Source organism: Dromiciops gliroides, chromosome 2 (genome assembly GCF_019393635.1).
Source record: "Dromiciops gliroides isolate mDroGli1 chromosome 2, mDroGli1.pri, whole genome shotgun sequence".
Taxonomy (NCBI): domain Eukaryota; kingdom Metazoa; phylum Chordata; class Mammalia; order Microbiotheria; family Microbiotheriidae; genus Dromiciops; species Dromiciops gliroides.
The window spans coordinates 326278756-326298911 of NC_057862.1; the positions used below are offsets into that span (position 1 = coordinate 326278756).

The 20156-nt window shown below is 36.8% G+C and overlaps 1 protein-coding gene across 2 annotated transcripts in view; it reads left to right on the top strand.

Moving 5' to 3' along the window:
* Nucleotides 1-20156, top strand: part of SGCD (sarcoglycan delta) — a 1325612-nt gene that overhangs the window by 588685 nt on the left and 716771 nt on the right. The window lies entirely within an intron of this gene.

Below are 20156 nucleotides of genomic sequence, written 5' to 3' on the forward strand. Positions count from 1 at the left end.
GAAGACCTGAGTTCAAATCCAGATTCAGTAACTGACTATCTTTGTGACCCTGGACAAGTCACTTAACCTGTTATCCTTAGTTTCCTTAACTCTAAAATGGAGGGGGGTTGTAATAGTACCCACCAGCAGGCTATTGCAATAGTCCCAGGGGTGAGGTGATAGGACCTAGCACCAGAATAATGACTGTCAGAGGAAATAAGGGATAAAGAGATGTTGCAAAGATGAAATCAACAAACCTTGGCAATAGCATAGCTATGACTGCAGCAGGGTGGGAGATAGTTAAGAGTCCAGGATGACTCCTAGGTATTGAAACTAAGGGGTAGGAGGATGCTTTTACCTTTTACACTAATACGGATGATGGAGTAGGGGACATCTAGGTGGTGCAGTGGACAGAGTCAAGCTTGGAGTCAGGAAGATGAATATTCCTGAGTTCAAATCTGGCCTCAGACACTTATTAACTTTGTGAACCTGAGCAAGTCACTTAACCCCGTTTGCCTCAGTGTCATCAACTGCAAAATGAGCTGGAGAAGAAAATGGCAAACCATTCCAATATCTTTACCAAGAAAATCCCAAATGGGGTCACAAAGAGTTGGACGTGACTAAAAAACAACTGAACAACAACAACAAAAGTGTATGATGTGAGGAGCATTTGCAGGGTAAAATACTGAATTCTATTTTAAAAATGCTTAGCTTTCCAACCATTCTGGAGAACAATTTGGAACCATGCCCAAAAGGCTTTAAAACTGTGCATACTCTTTGACCCAGCAATACAACTACTAAGTCTAGATCCCAAAGAGATCATAAAAAAGTGAAAAGGACCCATTTGTACAAAAATATTATTAGCTGCTCTTTTTGTGGTATCAAAGAGTTGGAAATTGAGGGGCTGCACATTATTGGGGAATGGCTGAACAAGTTTTGGTATATGAAAGTAATGGAATACTATTGTGCTGTAAGAAATGATAAGCAGATGGATTTCAGAAAAACCTGGAAATACTTACATGAATTGATGCTCAGTGAAATGAGCAGAACCAAGAGAACATTGTACACAGTATCAACAATATTTTGTGATGATCAACTGTGATAGACTTAACTCTTCTCTACAATATAATGATCTAAGACAATGCCAAAAGACTTATGGTGGAAAATGCTCTCCATGTTCAGAAAAAGAACTATGGAGTCTGAATACAGACTGAAGCATACAATTTTCACTTTTGTTGTTACTTTTTTGTTATTCTTGTTAATTCTTTCTTGTGTTTTTTCCCTTTGTTCTCATTAATGTAGAAATCTGTTTAATATGATTATAATGTATACCCTATATCAAATTGTTTACTGCCCTTGGGAGTGGGGAGGGAAAGGAAGAGTGAGAGAAAAATTTGGAACTCAAAAAAATCTTTACATGTAATTGAGAAAAATTTAAAATAAAAATAAAATTTAAAAAATGCTTAGTTGGGGCAGTTAAGTGGTGCAGTGGATAGAGTACCGGCCCTGGAGTCAGGAGTACCTGGGTTCAAATCTGGCCTCAGACACTTAACACTTACTAGCTGTGTGTCCCTGGGCAAGTCACTTAACCCCAATTGCCACACTAAAAAAAATGCTTAGTTTAATATATCTATTAGACATCCAGTTGGAGATTTCTGAAAGGCAGTTAGCATACCAAGATTATAAGCTTCTTGAGGATGGTGATCATGTATCATCCATTATCTTTGCCCCCTTTAGGCTGTGAGCTCCTTAACACCAGAACTATTTTTACATTTCTTTGTATCACTGGCAATTGGACAGTACCTGGTACAATGTCTGGTACATAATAAGCAAATAATAAATGAGTGTTGACTTACTGACTGACTCTTTTCAAGCATCTTGAATATTTTATTACTCATAGCAGGTGCCAAAGAAATGAATGGATAAATGATTAACAAAGCAATTTAATCTTTGTATAATCAGAAACACATTAGACTTGGGAGTTAAAAAAACTGAGTTTCAGGTACAACCTCGGAGACTTATGACCTATATGACCATAGGCAACTTAATTAAGCCTTGCGAGATTCATTTCATTTTTCTCTGTAAAATGGGAATAATATTATTCCCAATCTTTTTCTCACAGGGTTGTTGTGCAGAAAATGCTTTGTAAATTGTGAACATGTTATGTAAGTATGAGCTATTTTTCTTGGCCGCAAAAGCAAGGATTCACTTAACCTGATTTTACACTAAAGCTGTTTCTTAGGGTTCTTTGTTTAGAACACAATTAAAACAAAAAAAGAGCAATATAGAAGTGTTTGCTTTGGACATTCATCTTTTAAGAAAGTAATTAAAAATCAACTCTTCAAGAAAATTAGTAAATGAATTCTCTTATAGCCTCAACTACTTCCTGTCAAGAATTGAATAGATCCCCCCCCTTCATCTCACTAGAAAATTGATATTTAATCTGTACTGAGAGCAGACTCATAAGTTTCCAATCCTATGCCTTATCTTAACTCATGTTTTCATTAAGATTGTCTCAACACATTTGGAAAAACTAGCATTTAATCCAGAAATCCCTTATTTTCTTCTTCATTCCCCAAATTCCAGGTTGAATGCCTTTACCTGCTAGTTCTGGCCATGAAATGGGTTTCCCCTTTTTGTGAAAAATGATGCTGCACCAAAAGATTTTAAGAGAGACAGTGTAGTCTAATAGATAAGCAACTGTTATTGGAGTGAAGGAGATATAACTTAAGCCCTGCCTCTAACACATTAGGAATATTATCTTAGATAGGTCTCTTTAACAGTCAATATCACCAGCCTGTAAAAGAGGGAATAGATATTCATTTGTATTGAGAAGGGACATTTCTTTTTTCTTCTTTTTTCTTTTTTTTTTTGTAGGGCAATGAGGGTTAAGTGACATGCTCAGGATCACACAGCTAGTAAGTGTCAAGTGTCTGAGGTCAGATTTGAACTCAGGTTCTCCCGAATCCAGGGCCAGTGCTTTATTCACTGTGTCACTTAGCTGCCCCGAAGGGGACATTTCTTTAATGGGAATTCCTCCACCATCACCACCACTACCAACACCATCATCATCACTATTATATCTATAGCACTTGCATGATACCAGACGCATTGCTAGTATTTAAAAATTATAATTTCATCGATCCTCCCAACAACCTTGAGAGATGGGTGCTATTATTATTTCCATTTTATAGATGAGGGAACTGAGGCAAACAGAGTTTAACTGATTTGCACAAGGACAGAGCTAGTAAGTATCTGAGGTCAGATTTGAACTAAGGTCTTCATGACTCCAGGCCCAGTGCTCTGTCCATTGTACTACCTAGCTGCCTTATAACAGCCTAATTCCCTACACCAATGACATCAGAGGTCTTTTTTGTTTGTTTGTTTGTTTGTTTATAACCAGGTCTTTATTAATGCAAATAATGAACCTTTGAAATGATCATATTATCCTTTGATGTGATAATATGAACACAAATTTGATGTCTTTGAAGGTATAATTATGTAAAACATGGCAATGGGTTCTAGTACAATGGAAAAAATAGTGAGAATTATAATAATGCAACCACTTTAGTGGGTTGACTTTTAGCACTCTTTGGGATCTAGCTATTTAAGAATCTTGAGAGAAGAAATTGTGTCCACCTTATTTTCATGTCATTCTTTAGCACTTGGTTTGGCCCATTGCATATTATAGACATTTAAAGAAATGTCTGCAAAAATGGGATCTAACATGGTGGCGGCATGTGGACAACGCTATCTCAGTTTTGGAAGCTTCATCTTAGGTCTTTAAAAGATTGATACTGAAACTAAAGTGCCCTGGCTGTGTCCCTGTGCCAGAAACAGGTTTCTGGAATTCTTCACTGAGAGAAGCAATTTTAGCCAGGTAGCTGGCTGGCTGGAGATGACTGCTCTTCTTTCCAATGTCTAGCTTTCATTGTCTTACCATGCTGTGGACCAGGATGTTTGACTGGCAGTGGGCATGCAGCCAAAGCCAAGTTTCTCATTAGCTTTAACTTGATGAATATGTTCATTTACTCACAGTTGCCAGGTTTTGCTAGAGAGTCTGTATACCTCTGAGATGAGAAAGAACAGAAGGCTGTTGGATAATGTTGTTATACGCGACAAAACTGCCTTACAAATAGTTATTTTAAGAAAACACAGTAGATCTACAGAATTCCACGTGCCCATCCAAATGTGCCTTGGTCTTGCCCACATTATCTGGGACATCTGACTCAACTTACCTTTTTCATTTTTTATTGCCCTTATCTTTCTAGGTACACTGCAATACCCCAATGGATTGGTTATCTCATCCTCACAGTGGTGTAGATTACTGCCCATCCACACCCTCTGATTATTTGTGTAACTCTTGTCCATGCCCTTATGTAAATCCTCACTAACAATCCACTCAGTGTCCTATGAGCCTTCCTTTAGGTCTCTTAAAATTATGTAGGTAACAGTGCAGCACATGGGATATGTACATCCCATTACATATCAATATATATTTCTATATCTATATCTATACCCTTTATTTACTTATATGCTTTATACTTCTAGATTATAGAACTATCCCAAATCCACATCCATTGTGTGTATCAATATATGTGTTTGTCCCATATCATCTATGTTTATCTAAAGGAGGGGGAGAGGGAGAGAGAGAGAGAGAGTGTTTGAGTTTATCACCCCCATTAGCATGTAATCTACTTGTGCACAGAGATGATTTTTTTTTTGTAATTGCAGTAATTAGAACAATCCCTAGTATACTGTAGGCACTAAATAAAGGTTTTTTGATTGATTGACACATCAATTTCCTTTTCTAATCAGATACCCCTGAAGATGTCCTTTGTGTTTCTTCTTCCACACACCTGACAGCAGCTTTTTTTGTTTCTACCAAGTCTTTCCATTGCTTTTTGGGGTGATCTATGATTTAACTATTCTGAGATGGCTATTCCGTGAGTAGCACCATGCCATCCTCAGATAGGAATATTTGAAGGTTGTCACTATCTATAGAGGCATCATCTTTTTTAGACTCTGAGCTGGACATTCTCCATGACAGTGGCACAAACAAGTGGTAAGCATACATATGACTGTTTTCTGCCTTGCTTAATATTATTATTCCAAACATTATCAAAGTTATATCTGTTGTTACATCTAAGATAATTTTGCATGAGCTGAATATATGTAAGGGATACACTTTGTTGGAGGAATCTTTTAGGTTGCATTTTTCTCTATCAAATCAAAAGAAAAATTTATTTATATATAACCAACAAGCAATAAACACATGTGGATCTTTTATTCTGGGCACTTTTCAGGCAATTGTGTGACCATGTAGGTTGCTTTAGAATTTCACTTGTGAAAAACAGTCTCTTCCATTCCCTTGTTTTCTTTCTAGATAAGAAGGATCATAAAGTATTGAGAGCTAGAGAAATCTTAGAAATCATTTTGTCTAACTCTCTCAAATTACACATGGGGAATATGAGGTATAGAGGAGAGTCACTTTTCCAAGGTCATCAGTTGATATGCCAAGATCCCCTAAAAGATCTTGATTCTCATGAAAATCAAAGTTTTATTTGCAATAGCATGGTATCTCAGTACTTGGCACATAGTAAGTCATCCATAAATGTTTATTGATTGATTTGGTTGATTGCACTACATCACCCATTTCTCATTAGGTCAGTTATTCTTTCTTCTAGGCTCTGACATACGGACCATTGCTTATTTTCATGATTGAAATAAAGGATGACAGATTTGCAATTTATATGTGTGTCATGCTTCTATTGTTACAAATATAACATGTAATATTCACTTATTGGCATTTCCTTCTAGTCCATCAGTTCATTAGGCTTGAGAAACAATACTACCTGGCCAAGTGAGGCAAAGCAACACGAGGGCCTCTTCTCATTACTAAACTGCAGACAATTCCATTCCAGTGAAGAAAATTTGTTCTAAATAGAAAATAGGTTGTGTAAAGTGTGTGGGGGTGGGGAGGGTGAGTGGAGGTCAGGAAAGGATGTAGAGATAGCATTTTCATATCCTTCCAGAAGTTCCTTGAAGAGAAATCAAAGCAAGCATATAGTTTTCTTGCTATATATTTCCTATAATAGGAATTTCCAACCATTTTGGAGTTGTAAATCTATTCCTTTACCTTAGGATCAGTTTTCCTTCTCCAATTCTCCATCTGCCAAACAAATGTCATATCTTTGTTTCGCTTTTGAATTTAACTCTGTCTTAACATTTCTGTCATCCAGCCCCTTCTCTTCATTCCCTAGACCAGATCTTGAATCTAATAGGAAATTATTGAGACCTTAATTCCCAAAAGGTGTGTGCTGAAAGTGCTTTTCTCATTCCTTTACTAATTACTTTAGACCTGATTAAATATTTTACTTTTAAAAAGCACGCTTCTCCTCTGATGTGCTATCCTGGGGCAAAGTGAGTTTAGATGACCTTGGAAGTTCTCAACTAAACAAGTATGGGAGCTCAAATCAAATAAGGCACCATGATCCTCCAAATACTGAAGAATGGAAACCATAATCCATGTGAATCCAGAGCTATTTGACTTAAAAGCTATATAAGTAACAATAGAGCTATTAGATAACATGCTCAGGGGAAAAAAGGAAATAAGTTTTGTTTTGTTTTGTTTTATGTGAGGTAGAGAAGGTGTGGAGGGTGGTCACTGGACCTGTGATTTCATTGGTAACTATAGTTCCTGATGAGGAAAGGAAACTATGTCTACCCATGTAGATTATTATGTGTTCAGTAATTAATGTTCTTAAGATAGAGAGAACCGGAGATACTTTTTAATGAATAAAAATTAAGGAAAGTTAACTTTTAGAATCAGCAAACTTCTCTTTCTCCATCTTTCTCTGTCTCTGTATCTCTTCCTGTTCCTCTTTGTTTCTTTCCCTTATTCTCATTTTAATTCTCTCTGTCTCTCTGTCTCTCTGTCTCTCTCTCTCACATTAGTTTTCCCTCATGCCTGGAATGTTGTCTCCCTCTTCACTTCTGATGTGATTGGCTTCTTGACTTCTTTCAAGACTCAAAACCCACCTTCTGCAAGAGGCATTTCCTGGTTATCTTTTGTGCATTCCTTTTGAGATTATCTTCCATCTGTTGTATACATCTTTTGTAGACACAGTGATTTTAGTTTTCTCTTCCCCAGTAAAATATGAACTCCTCATGAGTAGGGATACTATTTTGGCATTGTTTGTATTCCCACTGCAGAGTGCCTAGCATATAGTAAGCACTTAATAAATGAGTGTTGACTAACTGATTGGCTGATCTATCTTCTCTCTGTTCTGTAGTTCAGGTCTATGGATTAATCCCTTTAAAATAAGTCATTAAGCAGCTACTATGTGCCAGGCACTTTGCTACGCAGGGGGGTTGCAAAGAAAACAAAAAAAGAAACAGTCCCTGGACTCGAGGAGCTTCCATTCTAGATATCAGGATTGCTTGAGTGATATGTATGCCTTAAATCATTTGACCATGATAAAATATTTTAATATGGCCAATATTTTTAATGAACACAATGACACAATTCCTTCTTAGGAAAATACACACACACACACACACACACACATATATAGTCACTAAAATTATAATGATTAAAAATTATTCAATAGCATATCTTGGCATATTTGAATTCATTAGGGCCAGGATGATTTTTATAAAAAAAAACCAAAAAACATGGTTGGTATATGAGTACATACTTGGTGAACCTGCAACCAAATTGGTCAAACATGCTTAAAAGCAGACATAGGGCAGCAAGAACCAGGGTGAATAAATCCTCTTCATGCCTTGTCATTGTAGGCTTTGGTGGTCATCACCCTAGAATTAAAGACCTTTAGAGATGGGAGGGATCTTAGGGATCTTCTTCAATTGCCCCTTTTCTGTTCTGTGTACCTCCATCCCAATACTACAGAAGAGGAAACTAATTTATTATGGCTTCCTAAGTATTCTTGCATGGACCTTTAATTTTTTTTTATTCTTCACATCTTTGGATACCTGATTGGTCCCTGATTTACAACCCCAGAATGCCCTCTTTGCTCCCCCTCTGTGAAGGACCTGGATTGTCTAACAATCTAAATAAAACTTTTGGATCAGCCCCAACAAGCTGGCACTAGGATAATCACTGCTACCCCAGAGACACTTTCTCCTTGGATAGACTTTTAGCAATTGTGGAAGAGATCCAGTAGTACTAGCAATCAGTCAAATAGCTCAGGCAGACTGAGGTGAAAGTAAAATGCCCTTTATGAATGTAAATGGGAATTTCCCTACTATTAATTCTCAGGCCCTTCCACAGAGTTACAGTATTGTTTAGTTTTTATTCTCCAGTCCACCCCAACACCACCAAATCTACCAACCCACCCCTAAGCCCTTGTTTTCAGTCTTCTGCAATGGAAAGTATATTAGACTTGAAGCCAGATACATACAATTACAGGATCATAGGCATAGAGCTGAAAGGGAGCCCTATCCTCCCTCAACTTACTGATGAAGAAACTGAAGGATGGAGAGATGAAATGACTTTTCTAGAGTCACATAGTAGATGTCTAGGCCTGAATTTGAGCCCAGGTTATCTGGACTCCAAGTCTAATGCCTTATCTATTTTGATGCTAATAATATGGCCACAGGTAAGTCACCTCTCTGAGCTCAGTTATCCTCATTTATAAAGCATAGATAAATTCCAAAGTCATAATGAGAGGCATTTTTTTTTCTTATAAGCTCCAAGGGATGTGTGATTTTAAAGATGTGTATATTGCATCTAGCAATGCAGATCAAAGACCATCCTATAAGAATTATATTCGTATCCTCTTGTAATCAAAAGGAATTTTCAGGTCAAAAGTCTTCTAGTTCTCCTGATAATGTCTAGATACTAGTAGAAGTTGCAGGTTGTCCATTCATTCATTTATATGTTCATAGCTTCCATACTAAAGAACTAGTAACAATGTTAGATGCCATTAAATCCAATCCTTTCATTTTACAAATGAAGTATATGAGGTATAGATATTAAGTGACTTCCCTACAATCTTGTCTGAGGTGTGATCTGAACCCATTTTTTTCTTCACTCCTTATTCAGTGTCCTATCTACCATAGCACTTTGGCTACATGACGAATACATTTTTTCTGGCTGAATAAAGATCATATAATCATAAATCTATACTTGGGAGGGACCTCATAAAAGGCCACCCAGTCTATTTTATAGGTAACTATAAAGGAAACTGAAATTTCATAGAAGTAAGGTGATATGTCCATCTCTCTGATGGCAGTCTTTATACTAATTCTACTAATGGAGAAAATGTTACATTTTATTCACACGTACTATGTTTTTCTTCATTGTGCATGAGTTGATCCTCAGTTTGAATTCTTCAAAGACTGTAGTATGCCAGGACTCTTAACTGTATATCAATAAAAGGTTATTGTCAAAAGATGGAATGTTGTTTCAGGAAGAAAAATGGGTTCACTCACAAACAGACATATACACAAAAACAACCTATAAAATTTCTCAGACTGTACTTCTCTGTCAGCATTTCTAAATATTGCCAACAAAGTCCAGCAGAAAGTGATAGAAAGAAATACCATTTAAGATAACTGCAGACAGTATAAAATATTTAGGAATCTACCTGTCAAGACAAATCCATTAACTATGAACTGTATGAACACAATTACAAAACACTTTTCACATGTATAAAGATAGATCTAAATAATTGGAGAAATATTCATTATTCCTGAGTTGCCAAAAGCTATATAAAAACAGCAATTTTGCCTAAATATATTTATTTATTTATTCAGTGCCTTGCCAGTCAAACTACCAAATAATTGTTTTATAGAGTTAGAAAAAATTGGAACAAAAGTCATCTGAAAGAACAAAAGGTCATGCATACCAAGGAAATCAATGAAAAAAACGTGAAGGAATGAGTTGTGAACTGGTCCAACCATTCTGGAGAATAATTTAGAACTATGCTCAACAGGCTATAACACTGCATATACTCTTTGATCAAGCAATGCCCTATATCTGTATCCCAAAAAGATAAAAGGAAAAGGAACTATATGTACAAAAATACTTATAGCAGCTGTTTTTGTGGTGACAAAGATTTGGATATTGAGGGGGTGCCCATCAATTGGGAAATGACTGAGCAAGCTGAGGTATATTATTGTGATGGAGTACTATGTTGCTATAACAGGACCAGGAGAACATTGTACACAATAGTACTAATAATGTACAATAATCAACTGCAAGTAACTTGACTCTTCTGATTAATTCAATAGTCCAAGAGAATTCCAAAGGATTTATGATGAAAAATTTTATCTACCTTTAGAGAGAGAAATGATGGACTCTGAATGAAGATTGAAATAATTTTTAACTCTTTTTTTCCGCTTTTTTTGGAAACATAGCTAATATGGAAATATGTTTTTTGTGATTTTATATGTACAATTGATATCACATTTCTGGCATTTTCAATTGGTGCAGCAAGGGAGGGAAGTAGGAAGGAAAGGGGGAAAAGAAATATTTAAATAAATAATAATAAAAATTTTGACAAAAAACACTATTCTTCTTTGTCTCTTCCTGATCAACTCTGGGCCTATTGTCTATGATAATTCTCCAAGTTGTGTATACTTACTTAAATTGAAAGATTATTATTATCTTTAACTTTGCCATTATAATTACTGCTACTAATACTACTACTGTTGTTGTTGTTGCTATGACCATTATAATACCTTCGAATTTTATGAATTGTTAGAGATTTGGGTTATACTCTTTGTGAGATAAGAAAGAAAAAAATTATTAAACAAATTAAACAAAATTCCACAAATTGATCATTAAGACTACATTTTTGGGGCAGCTAGGTGGCACAGTGGATAGAGCACCGGCCCGGGATTCAGGAGGACCTGAGTTCAAATCCGGCCTCAGACACTTAACACTTAACTGTGCAACCCTGGGCAAGTCACTTAACCCCAATTGCCTCACCAAAAAAAAAAAAAAAAGGCTACATTTCCCTCCTTTTCCATGCATATACTAAGGGAAAAATGGTTGTGACTAACTAGAACATTTGATCTCAGCTCCATCACTACCAATGGCATGACTTTCTTTTGCTGCCTGATTTCTTTTGAATTCTTCAATCCATCATTCAGTTTAAAAAATTCTTTTGAATAATGTGTGTTATTCTTGTTCTAAATTTTCTCCCAGGTTGATTAATTTTATTTTCCCCATCAAGCCTATGGTATAGGTATTTTTAAACACACACACACACACACACACACACACACACACACACACGCACATTTCCCCCTTTAGAAATATTCTATTCCACTGCAAGAATTTGCATTTTCACCCATTTCTGATGAACCTCTGAATGAGTCAGTAGGGTTACTTTTACATTGCAGGGGCTCCCTAGAGCTGCCAGAAATGATTTCATTGTCATGGATCTTTGGTGCCTAGCAAATTTGAGTTAAAGCATGCATTATTGCATTCAAGCTAAGCATGTTAATTGATCCTGTAAGTAATGCTCCCTGCACTCTTCTCTCAGGCAAAGGGAGGGAAACTATAATGAAGCTGGAAGAAGGTAAGGTTCAGATGAGTTGCTAAAGCTATTGCCTTGGAACTCTTTGGTGTGTATTTAGGTCTGCAAAATGACTCTTCCTGGTCATCAAGGCCAGACTTATGCATGAATATACATGGCAGTCCCTACCTAAGAATAATTTAAGAGTGTTTTGAATGCCACATGCTCAAAAATATCTTTGTCCGCTGGCTACTCCTGGTCTTAAATATGGCTTTTGTTTTAAGAATCAGCCTCTACAAAAACCCTGTTAAAATATATGTCTGTGAGTCTGTATTCGTATGTAAAAATGTAATAGAAATACAATGTACCTGAGTGACAGATTCAATCCATTTCTATAAAAGTTCCCTGAGCAGAGGCAGTCAAGGACTATCTTATTTTGTCATTTCATCCCTGTCATCCAGTGCAGTTCCTTATACATGCTTGTTTGAATGCATGAGTAATTTCATTATATATACTTGCCTTTTTAATGTTCTTATGAACTAAAATGTTTATGTCTATGGGCCCAATCATTTGCATAAATGGGAAGAGAAATAAGGAAACGATGGTGGTTTAGTGGATTGACCATTGTACTAGGAAGTAAACAAGCATTTATTAACCACTTATTATGTGCCATAGTCTATAATAAGCATCAGGGAATACAAATACAAGCAAAAGGAAAAATTGTCTCTGACCTCAAGTAGCTTACATTCGAATAGGTGTGTTGTTGTTGTTGTTGTTGTTGTTGTTGTTGTTGTTTAGTGTTTTAGTCAGGTCTGACTCTTCGTAACCCCTATTGGAATTTTCTTTACAAAAATATTCCAGTGGTTTGCAATTTCCTTCCCCAGATCATTTTACAAATGAGGAAACTGAGGCAAATAGGGTTAATTGACTTGCCCAGGGTCACACAGCTAGTGTCCAGTCTGAGATCAAATTTGAATTCATGAAGATGAGTATTCCTGACTCCTGGCCTTGATAGAGGCAGACAGTACAAAAAAGAGAGTGCAAAAGTGGGAGGTAGGGGCTACCCAGAGTCAGATCATGGTTTTGAGTCTAGAAGAATTCCAGAACAGGACTGGGAGAAAAAAAAAGTCAGGGTAAGTGCTACACAAAATGTTGACCCTAGGAGAAACTAACTAATTGGAGAAAGGGGCAGGCCTTGCAAAGGGAAATTCCATGGTGAATGAACCAAGGTCATAGTAGCTTTTTCTGGAGCAAGGAGGGTGCAGGAATTAAGGGTTTAGAAGTGCAGAGGAAATAATAAACAGGGAGAGAAGACAAAGGAAGACCTAGGTTTGAATTCTAGCCTTGTGAATCTGAGCAAGCCTTTTAACCCATATGGACCTTAGTTTCTTTATCTTTAAAATGCAAGATTTGGACTCAGTGACCTCACAGGACCCTTTCAGTTCTGAATCTATGATTGTAAATCTTACATGAGGGCAGCTAGGTGGCGCAGTGGATAAGGCACCAGCCCTGGATTCAGGAGGATCTGAGTTCAAATCCGATCTCAGACACTTGACACTTACTAGTTGTGTGACCTTGGGCAAGTCGCTTAACCCTCATTGCCCAGCCCCCCCCCCCAAAAAAAAGTAAGTCTTACATGGGTCAGAAAAATGTAAGAATACTATGTGAACTTTTATCCAACAGGCTGTTTTAGTTTAAGACCATTGATACAGGAGCTCAGAAGAGGGAGAGATTGCTTCTGGTTATGATGATCAGGAATGTATGTGAATGAAAGCCTTTCTCTTGTGTCTTGAAGGATGTGGATGATTTTAATATATTACCCTCAAGACAACTTAAGTGAAGGATAACATAAAATAAAATAGAAAGGAAAGGGTGATCGTGGTATAAGGAGCTTAAAGGTATGACCATAGGATTGAGTTCACTTCCTTATATCTCTTTATGTTATCATCATAAATCTGTTTTATGTCTTGAATCTCCAATCCCATTGTCAGATCTTTGAGGACAGGAGCCATGCCTGCGTATTTCCCCATAGTACATGCATGGAACATATTAACTGCTCAATAAATATTTGTGGATTTGAAAGAATGGGTGCTAATGCATGAAGGAAAGGAGACAATTATTGTTCCAGCAAATAGAAGGTTTGTAAAGCATTTTGCATACATTGGGAGTGGCAGCAGAAAATAGGGGAAAGAGCATTGAATTTAGAATTAGGAGACCTCAGATTAATTCCTAAATCAGCTGCCTCCTGCAAAGATGACCTTGGAGAAGTCACAAACGCTTTCTTTTCTTTTTTCTTTTTCTTTTTTTTTGGGGGGGGGGACAATGAGGTTTAAGTGACTTGCCCAAGGTCACACAGCTAGTGTCCAGTGCCTGAGACTGGATTTGAACTCAGGTCTTCCTGAATCCAGGGCCAGTGCTTTATCCACTGCATGACCTAGCTGCCCCCCACAAATGCTTTCTTGGCCTATTTTCTCATCTGTAAAATGAGGGTATCATATTCTGAGCTCCCTTCCAGTTCTAAATCTATGATCCTAGGATCATACAAAATTGCCATCTCAGCCTTGTGATACAAGGGCTACAGGAATCCTTACCCTTATTTTGTAGGGGAAGAAACTGAGGCTGGGAGAGGCAGCTGGATGATACAGTGGACAGAGTTCTATATTTGGAGTAAGGAAGTCCAGAATTCAGTCCTGTCTCACAAACTCACAAGCTATAAAGACCCTGGAATTTTTAACCCATTGCCCTCAGTTTCCTCATCTTTAAGATGAGAATAATAATCACTACTTTCCCAGATTTGTTGTGAAAATAATAATAACTATCATTTACATAGCATTTTTAGATTTGCCAAGCACTTAACAAAAGAATCTCATTTTATCCTTAAATGGCTTGCCTAAGATAATGAGAAAGTATGTGTAGAATGCTTTATAAACACTACTGTTGTTATGATTATTATTATCACTACTAATAATAATAATTAGGTTTACTTAGGATAAGACTAGTACAACTAGGTGATAATATGAATAGAGCACAGCACTGCGAGTGAGGAAGATATAAGTTTAAATATAGTCTCAGACACTTGCTAGCTATATGACCTTGAAGAAGTCACTTAAATCCTATTTGCCTCTCCTCCTCTATAAAATGGGAACACTCTGGAGAAGGAAATGGCAAACCACTCCAATATCTTTGCCAAGAAAACCCCAAATGGGGTCACAAAAAATTGAACAAGACTGAAACAACTGACCAACAACATTAGTGTGGTCAAATATTTTACTAATTCAGAAGCCTCATTCAAAGGCAGGTCTCTCAGGACTCCAAGACCAACAGTCTTTTAATTATAATCTGCTACCTCTCAAAAATGGGAGTGAGGTCTGAAATCAAGTTACTGACTTAGAAACCCAAGGAATAGTGGGAAATGCATGTCTTAGAAAACAAATTTCACCTCCTTGGCAGTATGTTTGGCATGGTCAAAATAGTGATGGTGATTGAATTTTTGATGTAATCATTCTGAGCAGTTTTTTCAGAAGTTCTGATACCCATGATAATAATTGGTGGGGTGATATTAGCAGTTTTTCCCCCCATGACACAGAGAATAACTTCATAAAGCCATATTCCCTTTTAGTAAGGTGTTTTTCTAAGTGAAGAAAATTCTAATGACCAAAGATCTAAGAATGAAACATATTTTAATAAAAATCAATAATGTCCTGACATTGGCCTATAATAAATAAATCATAAGATACTTAGATACTTTAGATATCATCAATCTTACATTCTTATTTTATAGATGAAAAAAAGAGATCCCAAGGGGAAAGGGTTGTGAAGATCAGTTAAAAGAACTGGAGATGTTTAGCCTAGAGAAAAAAACATTTAGAGATGACATGATATCTGTCTAATACATTTGAAATGCTGTCTCACAGAAAGGAGATTAGACTTTTTCTGTTTACACCAGAGGACAGATCATGAAATAGTAGGTAATTGTCCCCCAAAGTCTGATTCCTATACTTTGTGAAGAAAAAATCTCCTAACAATTAGAACTATCCCCAGATTGAATGCATTGTCATGGGATGTAATGAGTTCTCTATTACTGGACATCTTGTAAGAAATAACATAGAAGGCAAACTATGAATGAGCATGGTAGAGATGTTCAGAATTCCCTTACAACACAAAGCTCACAATTTTATGGGTCTAGGTGACTTTGAAAAAGTCATCATGGCATAGTAGATAGAAATCCAGTCATGGGGCCAGGAAGACCTGGGTTCATACCCTACTTCTGAGACATACTGCTTGTATGACCCTGGGAAAGTCACACAACCCCTCATTACTTGAGAACCTAAAATGCAGAGAGGGTACCAACCTCAAGAAGTAGAGGGAGTTTCTTCATTAGGAATTCTTTATACCAATGAAATCAGAAATCAATCACCATCAAATAATGAATGAAAAAGGACTTATTTTTTGTTTAATATGTGCCAAGTTCTGGAGAAAAAAGTAGAAGTATCCAGAAGTACTAAGTGTCCAGTGGAAGGTCTTATGGCAAGCCCCAATCATCCTTAATTTTCATCAGTATGTCTGGTTTTGATACCCTAGTGTCTAGAGGCCATAGTGGCAGGGAAGATGGTAAGTTCTGGATGTTTTCCATCTCATCAAGGAATAAAATTAATGACTTTCATTTCATCCTAGCAGTGGGAGAATTCAAGCAGCCCAAAATAGGTCAAAGCACCCCATATTGGAGGAATAGGCAACAGTGAGGAGGAAGAAACCCTTGGTATTGATTTTTTTCTGTTTCGTGGTTGGCCCAGATAAGGTCTAAGTGGCCCAGGATAAAGGAGAAGGCAAAGAGAAGACCCCATAATAAATTCCAACAGTCAGGTCTAAAATCTAGGTACCCTGACTCCCAGAAGGACTGTCTTTCTCTTTTCTGAAATGTATTGAAAATGCTTATTTGGTAGTTGGATATGAAAGTTATGACATTTTTTCCTCAGTCTCTTGATAGGATAAAATGATATATCTCACAGCTAGAGCATACCTAAATTCTCCTAACTTCTCTGTTTCTGTAGCTAACATTTCCATTCTCCCAGTTATCCCAGCATAGAACATGGAAATTCTCTTTACCTCCTCCCTTTTTCTTTATACCATACGTCTAGTCAGTTACCATTTCAATTCTGTCCCTTCCCCTCCGTCTCCATTTCCACAAATCTTCATTCAAATAATATCTCTGTTTTTTTTTAAATCTCATTGGTCCTCTACTTAAAAACCTTTGGTGGTTCCCTATTATCTATTGAATAAATATAAACTCATAATCCTGGCATTTAAGACTCTCTGCCATGTGATTAGATTTTACTTTTCCAGCTTTATCTAATATCTACATTCTATCCAACTTTGCATAAATATTCTACTTTGCATCCCAATGAAACAACTTTTTTCCTCCTCAGACTCATTTTGTCCCCTCACATATTCATAATTTTGTTCATGACTATCTGTAGTATACTCCCACTTTGCCACTAATTTTTGTCTATATTGAAATCCTTTTGTTCCTTCAAAACTGAATTTGGGCACTTCTTCATGAAGCCTTCTATGATTATCTGGAGTGAGAGTGAATTCTCTTGCCTCAATTTTGTCATAGCACTTTACCACAACTATTCCTTTATATGTACCTCTAACTTCTATATATCATTTTTATTTGTGTACTTATCTTCCTATATTTCAGTTAGCTTGTAAATTTCTTGAGATCATGCCCTATAATATATACCTAGAACAGTTCCTTTTCCATCATAGTTAATAAATGTTTATTGAATCAAACCAAGCCTTGTTTGAGTGTCTAAAAATTCCCCTCAACAGACACAGACAGACACACACACACACACACACCCACATGCTATCTTTGACAAATGGTTATCTAGCTTCTATTTGATGATTGTGAGTGATTACAGTAACCAACTCCTTTCCAAAAAGCTCCTCCTACTTTTAAAGGACTTCCTTTATGAATATTTTTTAAAATTTTGTCAGTTATCAAAGTTCAACTCGATAGTTTGTAACTTCAAGAATCTACTTTCTTCCTCTTTATGAAAATTGGAAGTCCATTCGCTCATTTGCACTACTCCAACACTTCATTTTTTTAGCTATCAATAATTTCATTTAGAATTTCTTTCAGAGCCGTGAAATATAGCTTATCCAAGCCTGGTGACTAATTGAGGGAATTAAGTATTCTCTTATTGTCTTCTCCCTTATGTTTTGCTTTAATTTACTTCCCCCCTCCCACTGTGGGGCAATGAGGGTTAAGTGACTTGCCCATGGTCACAGATCTAGTAAGTGTCAAGTGTCTGAGGGTGGATTTGAACTCAGGTCCTCCTGCATCCACTGCATCACCTAGCTGCCCCCTTAATTCACTCTTTTTTTTTTTAGTGAGGCAATTGGAGTTAAGTGACTTGCCCAGGGTCATACAGCTAGTAAGTGTTAAGTGTCTGAGGCTAGATTTGAACTCAGGTACTCCTGATTCCAGGGCCAGTGCTTTATCCACTGCGCTACCTTAATTCACTCTTAATTCATGTTGATTGATCCTTTTTAGTGTTATTGTTCTTCTAGAAATAGGGATAGGATGGGGGTAGGAGATGCCAAACAAAAGCAAAGTACTAGTTCTGTGTCATTTCTTTTATCTGTTATTGTTCTCTTCACCCAAATGATGATCCTATGCCTTCTTTTGGTTTTCTTCTTGCTTTAGGAGAGAAACAGAAGAAAATCAAAAACCCACAAAATATTTTTATTATTCTTAACATTGCTGTTATAAGTCTGTTTTATTAATCTTCTGCTGCCTAGCCAATGAATTATCTTCTTTTCAGTGATAATCATGAAGGACGATAATTAAACCCGATCTACCCTGACCACCTCATATTCTGGATGTTTTGAGGATCTATATTGTTCCCAGCTAGTCAAAATTTTTGAGAGGAAGGGTGGATTGATTTTCAGATTGTCAGTTCTGGGGCTTAGAACACATTATGATATGGGGGGGAAGCTTGCAAACCCACACTCTATGCTCATTGAAGAAGCCATGTATCATGTGTCTTAAGCAAAAACAAATAAAACTACTTTTGCTCTCAGTACTTCAGATTCAGTATGTTCTGCATCCAAGAAAGCTCTTCATGTTTCTTCATTTTCATATTGTCTATAGGAAAGGTAGGACGTCTACTGATTATCTTGTAGAGGAGACTCTGAGATGTCAGTGAGTGAGTTCTAACAGGTCCTACCACATTCTAGAAAGACTTTCAAAATGGAGTCAGTGTCACTGCATGTCTGTCATGAAGGATGGAATTTTCAGTCACAAAACCTCATGCAATGCTCCTCTAACAAATGGAGGGGCTGTGTCCACTAGATGTACTTACCCACATAAATGAAATCACAGATCCTTGGTACATAGAGGTAAATAAAAGATTATTGTTATTGGGGCAGCTGAGTGGCACAGTGGATAGAATACCGGCCCTGGATTCAGAAGGACCTGAGTTCAATTCCTGCCTCAGACACTTAACAATTACTAACTGTGTGACCCTGGGCAAGTCACTTAACCCCAATTGCCTCACAAAAACCAAAAAAACAAAAAACATTCTTATTGATGTCAAGAATAGCTGACCTTCTTAAACCCGGTAACAAAAAAACCAAAACAAAACATTTCTTTCTTAAACAATTGCATATTACAAGATAAATTAGTTTTTTGGGAAATTATAGTTTTTAATAAATATCTGAGTCAATGTAATTCACTAAATTAAGTCATTTTCAACAGCTTTTTATATCTTCAAGTTAATTTTTCTACAAGTGCTACATAATAAAATATAGTAATTATATAGTGAATAAAACTATCCTCAATAGGGAAATGTGTTGCTATTCAAACATATTAAATCAATGAATGAGTGAACACAGATAGCTGATAGATGAATATATGGATAAAGCACTATGATCTAAGAAAAAACTGAACCTCTCTTGCTTGCTTTCCCCCCTCCCTCTCCCTCTTTCTCTCTACCTTGCTCTCTCTATCTCTCTCATACACACACACACACACACACACACACACACACACACACACTATTCCTCAAGGAGTAAGATGTTTTTATATTCACAAGCTCGCACTTCAATATTTCAAAAATCTGTGATTTCACCAGAGTGAGTCCTCCCTCCAGTAACAGATTGCAATGTGTCTGTGAATTCCTAGATAGTCTTCTAGAGCTGCCACAGTTGAAAAGTTTATCATCTTGTGACCAATCTGGTAATGAGCCTCTTTCACTTTATCCAGGTTGGGTGTAGGATGAAAGGCATAGTCTGTCATGATGCCAGGACGGTCAATCTTGTGAGGCAGGAGAGAATAATGGGAAAAACATTAATTTTTAAATCTAAAAGATATGGGTTCATATACCAACTCTACCACTTACTAATTTTGTGACTGAGTTTATCATTCAAACTATCTGACTCTGTCTTTTTACCTTTAAAATGTTAGTAATATTTGTTCTAAGAGGCAGCATGGCATAGTGGATAGAAAACAGGCCTTGAAGTTAGAAAAACTAGGGTTCAAGACTTGCCTTATGGCAAGTTATTTAATCTCCAGGTGTCTCCAGACAACTATAAGACTATAAATCACAGATGAGTTGCTTATCTGTATTAGTGAAGGGAATCAACACATGGGGAGTTTCACACTGATGAAATCACAGTTTT